Source organism: Nannospalax galili, unplaced genomic scaffold (assembly GCF_000622305.1).
Source record: "Nannospalax galili isolate Female #2095 unplaced genomic scaffold, S.galili_v1.0 scaffold25, whole genome shotgun sequence".
Lineage (NCBI taxonomy): Eukaryota > Metazoa > Chordata > Mammalia > Rodentia > Spalacidae > Nannospalax > Nannospalax galili.
In genome coordinates, this window is record NW_008355642.1 from 7,105,751 (window position 1) to 7,122,655 (window position 16,905).

General features: G+C 38.5%; 1 protein-coding gene and 1 pseudogene across 1 annotated transcript in view; both read right to left on the reverse strand.

The window, feature by feature from the left end:
* Il1rapl2 (interleukin 1 receptor accessory protein like 2) overlaps nucleotides 1-16,905 on the reverse strand; it is a 1,274,770-nt gene that overhangs the window by 704,815 nt on the left and 553,050 nt on the right. The window lies entirely within an intron of this gene.
* On the reverse strand, nucleotides 670-1,644 carry LOC103750052 (annotated as a pseudogene).

Consider the following 16,905-nt stretch of genomic DNA (forward strand, 5'->3'; position numbering starts at 1 on the left):
GAACCAAAATACAGAACAAGTAGGTCTCCCACACTGAGATGCTGGGCAGGGCCCAGTGCCGTACCACAATGATTTCAGAAAAGGGGCAGGTGGGTGTTTGGCACTTTAAAAATATGAGTGAGCAGGATAGGAGAGGCCAGAGAAGTTATGAAAACTGGCGCAGAAAGAGACCATTTGGCACTAGTCCCTTGGTAGAAAAGAAGAAAAAAAAGAGATAACAGTAGGAAGCAAGACAATAGGAGGATCCACTTCAACTGGCAGCATGCTGAAATGAGCTAGAATCAACAGGATGCTGACTTTGGTCTATGACTTCCCTATAACTTTATCCCAGAGCAGCTGGCTGCCTACCTCCAGCCTCTTCTGTCAGCTTATCTCTTAGGTGTAGTATCTGACCTCTGATTCTAACAGTCTGCCTCACTCTTCATGTGCCCTGATCATGTCTCTAGTAACTTGACCATCTCTTAATCTTTGGGCCTGAGGCTAGCCTCTTCCCTGCCCACTTCCCCCTCATTAATTATAGTCCCAAATATTCCATCTCTACTTCCCAAGAACTCTTTAGTCCTCACTATCTCTGTTCCCCATTCCTTTCTACTTCCCACAAACTGGAGGAAGGCAGGGAGGACAGGGGCACCTAATAGTCAACCTCCCCTGCCCTTCTCTTGAAGCACTTTAGATTTGGACAAAGATCAGGCCAGTGAGCAGGGCAAAGCCTGCTACATGCTGAATGACCTTGAGGATCCACCGCTCAGAAGTGGCCAGCTCCTGGGGTAGGATTTCCAGGAAGGTGATACACCGGAAGGTGCCAGCCACTTTGCCCTCCAGCACAGACTGGGCCAGCTGGTGCAGAGGCCCAGCTGACTCTGCCAGAGCTGCACCCAGCCCAATACCCAGAGGTGTCATACATGAGAAGATGCTCCCACAACCAGCTACCACCTGCACCCATAGCTGGCTCTGGAGCAGCCGCAGGGACAGGCTAACTGCCAGGATACCCCTGTGGAGCAGCAAAGCTAGGTAGAGCTCCATTGCCCAAGCCCAGTCCTGCTGCAAGCCCACAGCCAGGCCCTTGAACACAGAGTGCGGGGTAGGGAGAAGACCAGTACACGTGCACGCAAGGCTGATGGAGCTGCTGGAGCTTTGCTTCCCTGGGGGACCCCTGGTCTATCATGTCAATGCTGAGACCCACTGTTCACTGTTCCCAGCAGAGCCCTCGTCTCTTCCTGATTCGGTGGCCCTGACTGCTCCTTGTAAGCCAGCGAGATCTGCTCCATCACCAAGATGAGGAAGAAACCCATGGCCAGGATGAACTCTTGCAGGGGAAAGTGCAGCGTCACATGCAGGGCTGCCAAGGCCTCATCTATGGCAGCCAGATAGTCAGGTAGCAGGTCCAGAAGACAAATAGCCAAAAAGACTCCTCCTGCAAAGCAGCTTATGAGGCTTAGGACTTTTTGGCTGGAAGCTGAGGCTTCATGGTTAGTGCCTGGCCATCGCAGCACACAGACAGGCACCAGGGTGCAGAGGAGGGTGAACACCAGGAGCACCGCCAAGGCCCCGCAGCTTCACCTCCAGTCCCACTGCCAATGAGGGCTCTACAGCTACTGCCTCTAGGCGGCACACCAGGAACTCTGGCTTCCCCCAGGGCCCCATGGTGTTCGGTAGCTCCAGTGACCCTCAAACCTCAGGAGGGTCTCTCTACATTAAAAAATATATATTTTTTGTCTTTTTGAGGGAGGGTCTCCCTGTAGCCCCAGCTGACCTGGAACTTACTATGTATGTAGACCAGGCTGGCCTGGAGCTCAGAGAGATCCACCTGCCTCTGCCTCCCAAGTGCAGAGATTAAAGGCATGCATCACCCCACCAGGCCCGTTATCATGTTATTTTTTTTTAAGGAAAGCAATGTTAATAAAATATTTTAAAACTAAAAACTATAATTCAATGGAATGAGAGATTTTAAATGAAAGATCTTTAATAGGGCTCAATGATAAGATGGAAAAGTAGGAAAGGATCTTGGATAAGTCTCTTATGTGTTCTGGGAAAGTCAGATTGAAAGTATTTTCTTGAGCCTGAATTGTCTATTTGCCAGGATTAGGGTGTGGTTGGGGTGTATGCCTGGGAGACCTAGAGATCCAGAAATGACAGCAATTCCCAGACACTAGGGGAGAAAGCACAGAGGCCATTTGTTGTAAGATTATACTTAGAGATACTATCAATTTAATGTGAAATATGCATGATGTGCTAACAGAGCTATCAAGTGTTCTAGAAAAATATAGCTTACCTTTTAATAATGCTTGTATGAAAAACAAAATCCTTGCAAACTTGCTAGCAAATTTCACTTAGGGAAGATTATCATCCTTATTGTCCATATGGAGAAAGTTAGAAACATAGTTGATGGGAACCAGAAACAAAAACACCAGGCTTGGTAGCTGCACTTTGTGCATTCTCTTGAGAAAAATAAGTAACTAAAAAGCTAGTATACATCAGGGAGAAAGTATACTTTTCATTTGTAATAGGAAAGAAGTGATTTGTTTCTGTTTTTGTTGGTCAGTTTTTCTGAGACAAGGTCTCGCTACATAGAGCAAGCTGGCCTGGAACTTGCTCTGTAGGTTATGATGATGTCAGTTTCCATCCTCCTACCTCGGCTTCCTGGTTTTGGGGATTACAGGTGTGTGTCATCATGCCTCACTAGTAGGGTGATTTTCATGCAGTTTTTTGGCAAAGGCTAAACCAGGATTTAGTAAACTGTCTATAAATGGCTTGGTAGTAAATATCTTCAGCTCTGTAAGCATTACTGTGTATCATAAACACTAAACTCAGCACTAAAAGCCGCCTTAGGCTGTATGCAATTAAGTAAGTGCAATTGTATTCCAGTAAACTAAAAACAATAACCAGGCACTGAGCCTCATTTGTTTTACCAGTGCCTGATATATAATTTGGAGGAACTGGAAGACAATTGCTTCAGTCTCCATCTAAGGATTTGAATGTATTTGTACTCCAAAACGCATATGTGAAATCCTAACTCTTTGGGATATTAGGCCACATTTACTCTAAATAAAATGGTAACTCCAATGATCATTACTTAAGCAAAATAGGAAAGTCTTAATAGTCTACAAGGTCTTATTTATGAAGCATTTCTCTAAGAGCATTTTCTCCTCCCTACAATCATGACTGGTATACAGAGTGTTTATTGATATTTCAACTTGCATAGGAGAATTCATTCCTTAGCTCTTGTCACAGTGAGTTATACTTCCATTCTTTAATTCCATAGCCAGTGCTCTTGCCAATGTAGCATAAGATAACTAAACAGTTTATATTATCATATATTCTGAGTTACAGTACCATTTAAAAACGGTGAGTGGGCACGGGGTAGGTTGAATAACTAGACATTTATTCCTTGGCTTGGGAAATTTATTCTAATCATTAAACATAGTTCAAGAAGCTATGCGGAGATAAGCTTGCTGAAGTCTCCTGTAACCGGTTTTAGGATCAGAGCCAGGAAAGCCACATTATAAGGGAAAGTGCTTACTGCCATTCAATAACCAAATTCCCATGGAGAGAGTCCAAGTCATGCATGCACATAATATAATGAACTCTAATTCATGGCAAAAAAAGATTTTACTAAGATTCTATGGGCAGGTTTTTCTGTTGTAGTTTTACATGCTGTATAGTCTTAAAAGGTATCACGAAATGAATATTTTTCAGACAGGTGATAGTAAATGAAAAGGTTGTGCACAAATTCTCATGTTCCAATGTTAGCAATCATTTTATAATTTTGATTACATTTTACAATTCCTAACAATGTGTAATTTTCTTATTTAAAATAAAACCATGTGGTTTGGCAAACTAGGCAAATTTTAGCATGAACCATAATAATTTATGAGAAATTATACAAACACATATACACAGCCTCTGAGTAATTTGTCTTTCTGCTTGCTGTCAAATAAATAATTTTTGCATCCTGAATCTGCCTGTAATAATTTTGCTGTGGTACCATCACCTGCAGCAATTTATACTGTACAGTTGCTACACCCATTTGTCTTCTATCTTGTTACCCCAAATCCAATTTTAAATTCAAGTAAATGAGAAAAACCACAATAATTTGTTGCTGTGCTTTCTAAAAGAGGCTAGTGGCTTAACTATTGAGTTATTTTTAACTATGTACAATTCAGAGAGATCATTGCCTACCAGTTTGGAAACATGTAGAAGACAATATCCAAATGGACCATTCCAAATCTTTTCAGGTTTTGGAATAGGAGCCCAAATTTTCAATCAGGTACTCTTTTGGTTCACCTTTCTTAAATTTAGATGAATTATGATGGTAGATTGCTCTAGTATGAAAGCACAACAAAAATCTCAATGCTTTGTAAGTTTGAGACGATCCTAGGTGCACTGTTACGATCTCAGATAAAACCAAAATCAGTTCTTCAATGTACATCTCTTGTTTCTCTGTGCCTTCCTCTCCCTCCCACCGTATGTTCTCTTATATCGGTAGCTTGCTTAATTTAAAGTTCTAGATGACTATTTCTAGAAAGAATGAAATGAAGGGCAGATCTATAAACTCGGTTTAATATACACAGATGTGTATTTTTTAATGTTTATAGTCCCATATATGTTATTCCAGAGATATTACTAAAGACATTTGTACTGCTGAAATAAGGAAAGCGTCTAAAGGCACAATCAGCAACTAAAGTATATATTACATATAATTCTAAGATTATTCTCACATTTTTTCTTGAGTGCCTCTAAATTGTACAAGTATCCCTGGATGTGGTTTTCATGCATATATCAAAGTTTTTTGGACTGTATAACAAAAATAATGTGAGAGATGAATCCAAGCTGCCAGGACAATTTTCATATCTGTTTGTAATTTGCAGTGGGATGAATGTAGAGAGCAATGAAGCTCTAAAGCAACAAGCACAGAATCATCCACAAAAAGCCCAGGATTGATTCATACACTTGTAAATGTACTGCAAGGAAACGTTAAGAATTCTTTTGGTTCTCAGAATAAACTTTTGAGGTCAGTCAATATGAGTGACAGAAGCTGGTATCAGTGTTCTTGAAACTGCATCAAGCTTATAGCAAATGTCCAAATTAGTATGGGCCTCAGGTTGCATCATTAGGCCAAGTCTCAACAGATTGCATTCTGTGAAAGTAAACATTTTCATTACAGACAACAACAAAACGTATATTAGTTCTTCGAATCAGCTGTATATAACCACTCACTGAGTAACCTTAGGCGAGCCACTTGACCCAGGTCATCTGTTTCCACTCACGAAAAATCAGAGGTTTGGGCTGTGTGAACTTTAAGGTCTCTTTCAATTCAAAGTCTGTGATTTTATGAGGAGTACAAAATAATCACCTGTTAGTAGTGAATGAAAAAAACCCTTCAGATTGTGGGAAAAGGCTTGAGAAAATAGAGTGATGAACTAACTATGTGGAGTGGAAAGAGACATTCTACCAAAGTACATTATACAATCTCCCCTAAATTGGAAAATACAATTTCCCTATTATAATAATTTATTTCTGCAGAACTCAATGTATTTCAGAAAGACTGATTTGAAATTTATGAGATGAGATGCAGGGCACATTTCTACCAATTTGGCAGGGATTAGTTTATTAGTAAGAGAAAGGAGGTTACAGACAGGATTTTTTACAGAGTGTCATAGTTTACATACAATTTCTTACCTAAGGGATCAAGTATTGGAGGCTTGGTCTCCAGTATTGCCATATAAAAGCTGGTGGGATCTTTAAGAGGTGGTATCTCACAGAAGATGGTTAGGTCAATGCAGATTCTGCCCAAGAAAGGCACAAATGCAGCTCTTACAGTATCTTCATTAGGTCTCATGGGGCCCTTGTTGGTTCTTGTGAGAATATTGTTTAAAAAAAAAGTCTGTTGGCACTCAAGTCACTGCCTCCCTGACTCACCATGAGGTTCTCCCTCTCCTCTCCCATATAGTTTTGCTATGACACAATGAATGGTGATATGACCCAACCAGGGAGTTCTTTTCAAGACCTGATGTCATGCTGTTTTCATTTTGAGATTTTAAAACTGTGAACTACCCAAGTGTCTTTTCTTAATAAATTGTCCAACTTCAGGTATTTTCTTGTTTTGGTACCAAAAAAGGGCAGAAGATAAGTCTAGTCAAAAGAGATTGGAATTGATTGATTTCTCAATCTTAGTGGAAATAATGTCAGCATTTGAAATTTGTCCCACTTCTATCATGGACCTTTTTGAAAATATTTTATTTATTATTTTTATTTTATGTGTATGAGTGTATTGCCTGCATGCGTGTAAGTGCACCCACGTCGTGCAATGCCCATGGAGGTCAGAAGAGGGTGTCAGATCCTCTGGAACTAAAATTAGAACAATTGTTAGCCACCATGTGGGTGCTGGGAACCAAACCCAGGTCCTCTGCAAGAGCAGTCAGTGTTCTTAATCACTGACCCAACTCTACAACCCCTATCATGAACCTTTATAGTCAAAACTTCTCACCAACTTCTACGCTACAAAGATGGGGAAAAAATCTTTCTTACACACAGCATGGAAATACCTAGTCTATCTCTTGTTACAGATGGATAAAGTTGATTAATGTCTCTAAAGCTTGTTTCCTTTATCTTTAAAATTGTACTCACAGTACATAATCATGGAAAGTCTTAAATAAGAATTTACACAAAGTACCAAATAATGTTCAATAATCCACAAGCCACCAGTCTCAGGCACTGGTTGCAGTAAAGGTGGTGGAAAACTGCTTGTAGGTACCCTGTAGATAGAACCCCAGTGATTGAGAAGATGATGAGAGCAAGCATGATGAAGAACCACAGTGTTGGAAGACAAAGACCTGCTTTGTAGAGAGAGGTGAGAATATTCACCCCAGGCTGCACAGCAAGCTAATAGTAGTTGTTTAGTTTCTGGTTGGATTTACAGCCCAATCCACAGGCAGCAACACATACCTGGTACTCCAAATCTACAAGAACACCTTGTTCGCATGTCCCAGGGCTGAACCTACTACTATCATTTCTCTAAATGGGCATAGTATCAAACAACCCTCTAAATTCATATCTCTATTCAGTAGATTAATTAGTGCCGCTCTCAGACCTCATCAGAGAAATTTCTTTGTGCAGTGAATAATGGTTATGATAGAAACTCACAGCTGGTCAAAGTGCAGAGAATAAATGACTGTGGAGGGCTCAGCTATAAATGTAACATCTATACCAGAGAGAGAGAGAGAGAGAGAGAGAGAGAGAGAGACAGAGACAGAGACAGACAGAGACAGAGAGAGAGAGCGCTCAGGGACCATCTCAGAAGAGGGGTCAGAAAGATTGTAAGATCCAGAGGTTAGAGAGGACTAAAACACAATAATTTCTTCTCGACATGACAAGATGATTGCACTCACAGACTCACAGCAGCTATGCATGCCAGCATAAGACCTGTGTAAGATCAAGCCAGTCAATATTGGAACATGGAGTAGAAATGGACTTCTGAGACTCCACCCCAAGCTGCAGTGTTATAGAAAGTTGATGCTTTCTAGGGGAGGAAGAATCATTTCTTTTATGAATGTGGCTCCTGATAAGGGTACCACTCTCTCGGTGGATGGTCCCATACCCCAAAGCATATGAACAGCACGAATTGAAGTCCATGGTTTATTAAATTTAATAAAACACAGGAAGTGGGGGGTGGGTGAGGAAAGCAGGGATGGATCTGGAAGGAGATAAGGGAAGAATTTGAGATAAATAAGATTAAAACACATTCTATGAATTTCTCAAAAAACTAATAAAATATTTGTTTAAATAAGTAAATAATGATTAGATGTAGCCTTCATTTCTGATATCTTTCCTAGCCCTCATTTTAGTTTCTATACATTCTGGTTATGCTGTTACAACCTAGAGCCCTTTTAAGTCTCTGAAATTCCCATGTTGCGTGATCTTAAAACATAAATTTTTGTTCAGCTGACTTGAAATTCAAAATGACAGAAGGTAAACACTCTTCTTCTATAAATGGGAGAAAACAGGTTCAATAACTTTTCACAACATGTAAGGGGCAGACCTGGCATTAGAATGCAGGGCTCTAACATAAGAGAGAAATACCTGTAACAATTATTTTCTAGTGAGGACTAATATCAAATATCAAGTCTTATCAATTTAAAGAAACATTTAAATTTATTCTTGAAGAGACAGGCACAAATATATGAGGGAATGACATTTGGGAAAAAGAACTGGAGATCCAGTGCTTACAGATGTATTCATTTCTCTGACTGCTTCGTAATATTAGGATCATAAACCAAACTGTATTTTCAGGCAGTAGCAAATACCTTTGGAGATGAATAGTCATATAGTACAGTTGAATAAAAAATATTTTGAAAATAAAAGAAATGAACCAAATTTTAAACAGTTTACAAAATTAAACCAACAAAATCTGTCATTTATGCAAATACATTCTTTTTTCTAAAGTGTTGCTAAAGTATGCTGTTGGAGCTAAAGCTCCATTATCTGTGAAACAGAGTGCCCATACCACAGCCATGGATCTTAGTATGAAGTCAACCCACATTCACCAAGCCTTTTCTGAAACAAATTATGCAACCTAATTTAGTAAACACTACAAGATGAAAAGAAATCATGAAAGAAAGGATAGGCTTGGAAGTTGGAGCTCTTTGCATTTATGCTACATGTCTGCATTTGGATTTAGGGATTTAGCTGTCCCATGTAAAGTACTGCTATTCTGGAATTCATGGAAAGTACTGCTATTCAGGGAATTCATGTAAACTACTGCTATTCGGGAGTCCACTGCATTTCTAGTATAAGATTACAGAATCCAGAAGGCCTCAAGTTGATATACCAAAGAACTGAAGAAATGATAGAGGTCCAAGGAGCTATACAGGATGTCCTTATGCCCCTTCATCTTAATACAATTAGGCTGACAAAGAACTGATGTTATGTTTGTTTGTTTTGTTTTTATTTTCACATAGTACGATCCAGTTTCTTGATCCCTTTCCCTTATATTTCTCAGGAAACATGTATTGGGTATTTGATTGCCTTTTCAATTATATGGACAAGCTATGAGAGTTCTTTTGATTTTATTTTATTAGGTGGATAGGCCAGCAATCAAAACCATTTAAATGTCAGGTGACTCAAGCATCCTAGCTTCATAATATATTATTAACATGTATAGTAGTTGAAACATTGTGCTTCTGGATTACAACTGAATACAGATTAATGGAACAAAATACAGAACACAAATTAATTCACTTTGGCTTTAAAAAAAAGACATCAAAAGTCTTTGGAATAACGCTGGCTCATGTATTGTAACCTAGTTAAAGCTGTGATCTTCCCTATCATAGTAATGAGTAGGGAAGTGTGTCAGTAAGATAACTTACTGAAAAGATGAAGAGAAACAAGCATTGAAAATATTTGTCACCACCTGCTTCAGGTCTGGACCTAGATTATATAAAATAGGGAACTAAGAAATAAGACCAGGTTTGTGCCCTCAAGAGGCTCCTGATCTTTCTTATAAGAGAAGCAAAATAAACTCACATTAAAAGTGAGTTTAGTAGAAAGCATGTGACTTATACTAAGTGCTTGCTAAAAGCAGAGTCGATAGGTCTTTTCCCTGGCACAACATGCAAGGTCACTGCCAGCGGGAGTGGTGAATTTTTTTGAATTAATTCTGTCTGACTGACTATCACGGAATAGGTACTGTGGACCAGCCCTCTTTTGGACAAGTCCTCTTACAAGAAGAAGCACTGGAGCATGTAGGATGGAAACATTTCGATAGACATTGTCCAGGTCATCTGTTCCCCAGTCCTCCTACTTCCTTTCCCCACCACCTGCAAATTCAGCCTCTCAGGAAACCTTATCAAATCTCTTTCCATAATGCTTTTCACATTTGCATCCTTCTCATCACTTCTCACAGTCCTCCTATTCAAAGCCATCATTAACTCACATCTGAACCCTATTACAACCTCCTCACCAGGCCTCCTCTTTCCAATATCTCCTCCCACTAATCTACCCTGCACACAGCTGCCAGATTCTTTTTCCTGAAATGCCACTTTCATCATGTCTCTACCCATTTACTATACCACACATTTCATATTCTGTTGCCTAGTATTCATGGAATCTTACAATCAGAGCACAGACTATATTTGTAGCCTCACTTTTTCATACAATATTCTGGTTCAACCAGGCCTATTCATTATTACCAAGCTTTTCATACATTTCCTTCTCAAACTTCTAGTCTCACAGTTTCCCCCACCCATAAGTACTCTCCTTAGGCCTCTTTTTTTTTAAGTTTTTTAAGTTTTTTAAGTTTTAAGTATTGTTTCCTCTGTAAAGCTTTTCCTGATTGCTCCAACCAACAATGAGTGTTTGCTCCTCTGACTTCAGGCTGCTCTATTTCCATTTATGCTAACGCTGTCCTGGCTATTTTTCTCCTCCCTTCCCTCAGCAGAACAGGTGATAAGGATATGAAATGGGAAAAGACAGTAGGGGCCAAGCAGCATGAAAGCCAAGAACCCTCTTAGAATGTTATTATACTCTCGCAAGCAAGAGACAATGAGGCCTGGAAAATATTCAGAACCTGGGAATACAAAGGATTTAATGGATGAGATACATTACAGGAAAAGTATCAACAGGACTAGATGATTGACGAGAAAAGGGAATCGGAATAGGAAAGGGGAATAACAAATGAGATGGAAGTTTTAAGACTGAATCACACCACTAAAATTAAAAGGTGGTATCAAATTGGATTGGTAAAGAGGATGACAAGTTTGTTCTTAGACTAAATGAGCTCATGACAGGATAGAGCAGGCACTTAGAAAGAAAAGAGCTTATAAAAAATGATCAGAGTTGGTGATACAGGCTTGCGAAAGACCTGCTTAGAGGTGTTCCCTGGAGCAATGACTATAAACGTGTATATATAAGGAAAAAGAAAGAGATGTCTTGATTTGTAATCCTACTGACTCAAATACAGGAGGATTGCCATTTCAAGGTCTGCCTAAGCTACAGAGTAAGTTAACGGATATATTGGGCAACTTAGTGAGATCCTGTCTCAAAATTAAAATGTTCAAAGAGTGGCAAGGATGTAGCTCAGTAGTAGGGCATTTGCCTAGCACGCATGAGGCCCTGGGTTCAATGTATTGCACAGAGGAGGACAAAAGGGAAGGAAGAGACTAGAAAGGGAATGATAGAGAATATGGAAAATGGAAAGAGAGGGAGAGTAAAAAATGAAAAGAAGGAGAGTAAGAGATCCGGGAAAGCAGAAAAAGAAAGGAGTAAGAGAGGGTAGTAAACAGAAAGCTTGAATAAAGGGAAACCAAACCAAAGAAAGTGACAAAAACCTCAACAATTTGGATTCTTGTCATAATGAAGTAAATAGTAACTTCTAAGATGCCAGCTTGAGGAACCAAACCTTTCTGCATGGGAGTGGTAAGGAAATGCAGGCAATGTATGTTTGGTTCTTGACAGGAGACAAGAAATTAGGACAGAACAGTGGGAAGGAGAGATGGTGCAGTCATTGAGAATGCTTGCCACAAAATCATGCAGGTCAGAGTTCAGATCCCAGCACCTATGTAATAAGCAGGGAGTTCAGCATATGTCTGTAATATCAGCTCAAAGGGGTATGGAGACAGAAGGATTGCTGGGCCTTGAGGACTTCAGTCCTGACGAAAACTGGGTCCCCACATGCAGGGAAAAGTCTTGCCTCAAAAGAAGAGGTGAACGGTGAGAGAGGAGGTGGCCCAACATCCTTTTCTGGTCTATTAAAAAATGCGCAGGTACATCTGCACACACACATATGTGCATATACACATACACGTATACACACACATATGAATATTTTTTTAAAAAAAGAGACAGAAACTAAGGGACACAGGAAAGCAAAAGTGGAGATTTGACATAATTTGGCTCTACTCTGTCACGTGGTGAAATTGCTGAGTGTGATTGTGTGAGAAAAGCAATACCAAACTAAACCTGTCTGAGTGCACACTGTAAGCCACTTTGAAGCTGTGCAAATTTTGGGTTTTGCTTTGTTTTATTTTTTTAGCTTCTTGTGGATTTCTATTGTTCTATAAATGGTGAATTCTGAAAGCAATATCTACCTCCCTGAGTTGTTTGTAGAGTTAATTAAGTTAATATAGGTTATGTGGTTGGAATAGAAAGCATGTTAAGTAAACATTAGCCGTATCTTAATAGCCTGAATTATTAGCACATGATTCAGTTCACATGGTGGTTTTCAACAGTTTCACATTTTTTTTTACCAAAAGATTCCAATATGAAAGACCTATTCAAAATCAGCCCTGGTGTTAATATGCATTGAAGGAAAACTAACACAGAATTGTCAGCTTGTCACAGAATTCAGCTGAGCTAAAAAAAAGCATCAACTCAACATCTTAGTCTCTTTTGTGCTGCTATAACAAACATCATAATGTATGCAATGTATTCTGTAATTTATACTGAACAGAATTTTTATTGGGAGTTCTGGAAATCCAAGAGCAAGTGTAAAGCAAGAGCTTTTTGCTGTGCTACCTATGGCAGAAGGTCAAGCAAACAGAAGCCAAGACAGAGATGGAATAGAGTGCCAAACTTGTCTCTTTATAAAAAATTCACTGCTGAGATTAATCCATTCATCTCTTAAGGATCCTACCTCGTAGTACTTCACAATGACAATTAAACTTCAGTGTGAGCTTGGAGGGGATAAATATTCAAACCATGGTAACAAATATTTTTGAGCTATTCAGGAATTTGAAAGTTTTCTGTCTAGATTTTAAGTGCCCCTGTAAACAGCCCATTTAAACTACCTATTAATAGTCAAGATTTTATGTACAATCATCAACATATATGATGGTTTAAATGAATGGCATAGTATGTGAAATGTCTCATTTAATTTCCTTAGAGAATTTAGTACACAACAAACGAAGTTGTTTCTGCTATGTCATAGCTCCTTAGAATAATGCATTATCCAACAATAAAAGTGGTCTGCATTATTTTTATGGACCATTGAGCACATTCAGTGGACTATACAAATAGGATGAGAGTCAACCAACTGAAAATTCTCTTTACAAGATAAATTGTTGGTATTCATATTGAGAACTATATACCTGAAAAAATAATTTTTCTGGAGGTAATTTTTCATGTAATAATATACCACATTTTCTAATGTGTTAAAATAATATAGCCATTGGATATGATCTGTTTTCTCTTTTCCTTCATGCTCCTACCGTGCCTGAGTCATCAGTAAAGTAGAACTGGAGTTTTCCTTCTGATTTACTTCTCCCTTGTCCACTCTGATAAATGTGCAGACTTTACAAAAAGTTCCTTTTATACTATGATGTAATTTTCTCTACCCCATCTTCTCATATAACACAATACTAATTAGATCAAAATTAAAAGAACTTTCATGTATGACTTGAATGTTCCAGTCAAAAGAAATTGGTAACTTGAATGAAGACAAAAGTCATAGTAGTAATTTCACCGAACCTATTTCCAAAGGACATAAAACTCAGTGCAAATTACATCAGCTTCCTAGGCCCTCCCCATTTCTTTCTATTACCTTGGACATTTGTTCATTAATGGACAAAGATTAGTGTGGAGACTTGGGGTACTATAGTTGAACAATAAAGTTACTTGGGGATACTGCAAGAATTCCCATCATTATAGAAAAACTTACTTCAATATCATGAACTTTCCATTGATAGGAAGGCAGACATAATTTTAAAAGATTTTCTAACAGTTTGAACATATATAGTTGAACCAATCTCTAGAAATATAGTTGTTTTGAATGCTTTTTCCCCAAAATATACTGATCTTATCTGTTTTAACAAAATGCAGAACATTCTTCTGGTCACCTGACTCCTGCTCTTTTGTCACATTGAGAGATAAGTCAAAGAAATAGTGGAGTAAATGGTCTAAGCTCTGCATGTCACCTGTGGTGATTTGCTTTAACATTTCGTTGCTATCTTGGTAACTCAAATGCTGCTTCTAAATGTGTTACCAGGATAATAATCTGTAGATTCCTCAAAAATTAAGTTCCAAAGTCTGAGCAGCTATGGCCAAACCAGCCAACGAGAAGTACTTATCTACCTCCATGAAAGACAACTCACTTGGTTATTTCCCTTAAGGATGAGGCTACCTAAGAACTGTCAGCCTAGTCCAATTGGAGACAGACAGAATATCTCTTTTCTAATAAGGCACCTGTTCATTTACGCTAAGGAATAAAGATGTTTAACAAGACAAGGAAGAAAGAAGGTGTGAAAGAAAAAAGAAAAAAAGAATGCACTATGGAGAGAAAGAAGGACAGCTTGGATCCTTTGAACAAGCCACTTCCAGCTCCAATGAAATACTTGACCACATGGATTTTTAAACCTCAGTGGGAATACTGGAAATATATCTAGATAGATCATGGCTTGTATCCCAACACCTTAAAGGTATAGATTACTCTACATTTCATTGTTTTGCCTCACTAACAGGAAAGGTAAGTGATAAATTCTGACTCAATTACTAAAGAGAATAACTAAAATCAATCCCTGGAAGCAGTACATCTTTTTTGATAATACAATTTGGATGCTTCAGTGCTTAGTTAATCAACTGGTGTTTGGTTTAACTATATTTTGATGTGATTTCTCTGCTTTGCTGCTGATTCTATATTGATGTATGTCTTTATTTCATGTATTTTGCTGTGAAGTAGTAAAGGGAAACAATCCAAAAGCTAGGATTTTGAACTGTACTTATGTTAACAAATGAATATTTGCATTCATATAAATTGTCTATCCTTATACCTCAATCCAGATCCTATAAGAGCACTCTTCTCTGAAGAATTATGTGTTATTACCATTATTGAAAACTTAAATTCATCTATTTATCTTTATTGAAATTTTCTGAATTTCATACATCATATGTATAGTCATCAGTTGCCAACAGTTTCTTGGCTAAGATTGGAGCTTCTTACCCATTTCCCTATTTCTATGCTTGGTTTTTGTCTGGTTTGAACTTGCATGGTTCTTCTGCATGCTTTCACTACTGCTATAGTTCCTATGAACAATTTCCTAGTGGTCTAGAAAACTGTGTCCTTATGGTCTTCCACTACTCCTGACTAATGCAGTCTTTCTGCCCTCTCTTCCACAATGGTTCCTGAGCCCTGGGTGGCAGAAGTTTGTGTACATGCATGAGTATGTGTATGTTCACCATGACATGGTTGTTAATGGACAACTGAGGGAGTCAATTCTTTTTCTACTGTGTTGAGGCAAGTTCTCTTGTTTATGCCATGCTGTGTACTCCACACTACCTTGTCCACAAGCTTCTAGTCATTCCTCTTATCTCTGCCTTCCTTCTTGCCATAGGAATGCATAGACTACACATATGTGGCATGGCATCTGGCTGTTACAAGTGGGTGGATTTGGGCAATTGAACAACTTGTCAGGCTTTGGGGGCAAGCACTTTTACCAGCCCTCAATGCCCACTACCCCATAGTTTGTTAAGATACATATTCCCTTGTGTTCTTCACAACATAATGAAGTGAGTGCTGTTATTACTGTTGTATTGTAGTGTTTTACAGGTGAAGAAATGAAAATGCAGAGCAGTGAAACAACAGACTTATAGTTGTATTCCCAGTAAGCAGCAGACATTAAGAAACATGTTATGTCTACTTCTCTTTCTCCCTTATTCTCATCACGTGTTACAGATTTCACAGATCTTTCACTCAAGAGCCTTCATTATGTTCCTCCTTCCATGCTCTTAGTTCACTCAAATGAACTATCAGTCTAAAGAGATCATGAATACAGATAAATTTTAAATACATGTTTGACATTTGGACAGAAAATTTCATACATTCCCCTTACAAAAAAGTCAAAGATAAAAGAAGTAGACTAGATGAACAGGATGGCTTGCTCTTTTTAAAATTCTCAGGCTTTGAGATGTTTGCTTCTATTTCTTGTCATTTGTGTTACACATGGATGAATTTGCTGATTTTTTTTCAATCCCAGAAACCATTGTGGAAAAGGTTATACAATTTAGTCCACTTATGTATATATAACAAAAATACTTTTAAACTGTGTAATTTTTATGGAGGTTAAGAGCACTGGTTGCTCTTATAGAGGACCTGGGTTTGACTCCCAGCACCCACATGGCAGCTAACAACTGTCAGTAACTCCAGTTCCAGGGGATCCAATGCCTTCTTCTGACCTCCCCGGGCACTGCAGCACATAGGTGCACCTACCTGCGTGCAGGCAATAGGCTCATGCATATAAAATAAAAATAATAAATAATATACTTTAAACTGTGCAATTTCTAAACAACAGAAATGTATAACTCATAGATCTGGAAGTTGTAAAGTCCAAAACCATGGTACCAGATTACTGTCAGTTTAAAGGCTTGTTCTCTTCCTCAGAACGGCACATTCTTGCTGTATCTTTACATAGTAGAAGGGACGAACAAGCTCCCTTAGGTCTCTTTCATAAATATATGGATTCTATTCATCAAGGTTCCACCCCCATGACCTAATCATCTCCTCTAAATCCTCACCTCTTAATAACACTACAATGCAGATTTGGTTTCAATATATGAATTTGCACTAGTGGAAGGATATAAATAGTCTAATAATTGCATTACCTATAAGTATTCTCTTGATAGCAAAGAAAAGTTTCTTAGTCTTACATTCAGAGAAAAAAATGAGCCCATTAACAGAAATGAAATGTCAAAAACCCTCTTTAAAGGCAAATTAAATTTAATATCCCCACTTTCAGATCTGCCTCTACTTCCTTATAGTGAAACAGAATTCCCAGATCCCAATAAAGTACTAGAAAAAAATTTAAGGATAAAAGATAAGACTTTCCAAATCGGTTAAACCAAACATTCATGACAAATTATTTATGAAAGCCAATCGTAATGATATTTTCATGTAAGTTCCATGCATGTTGTTAAATGATT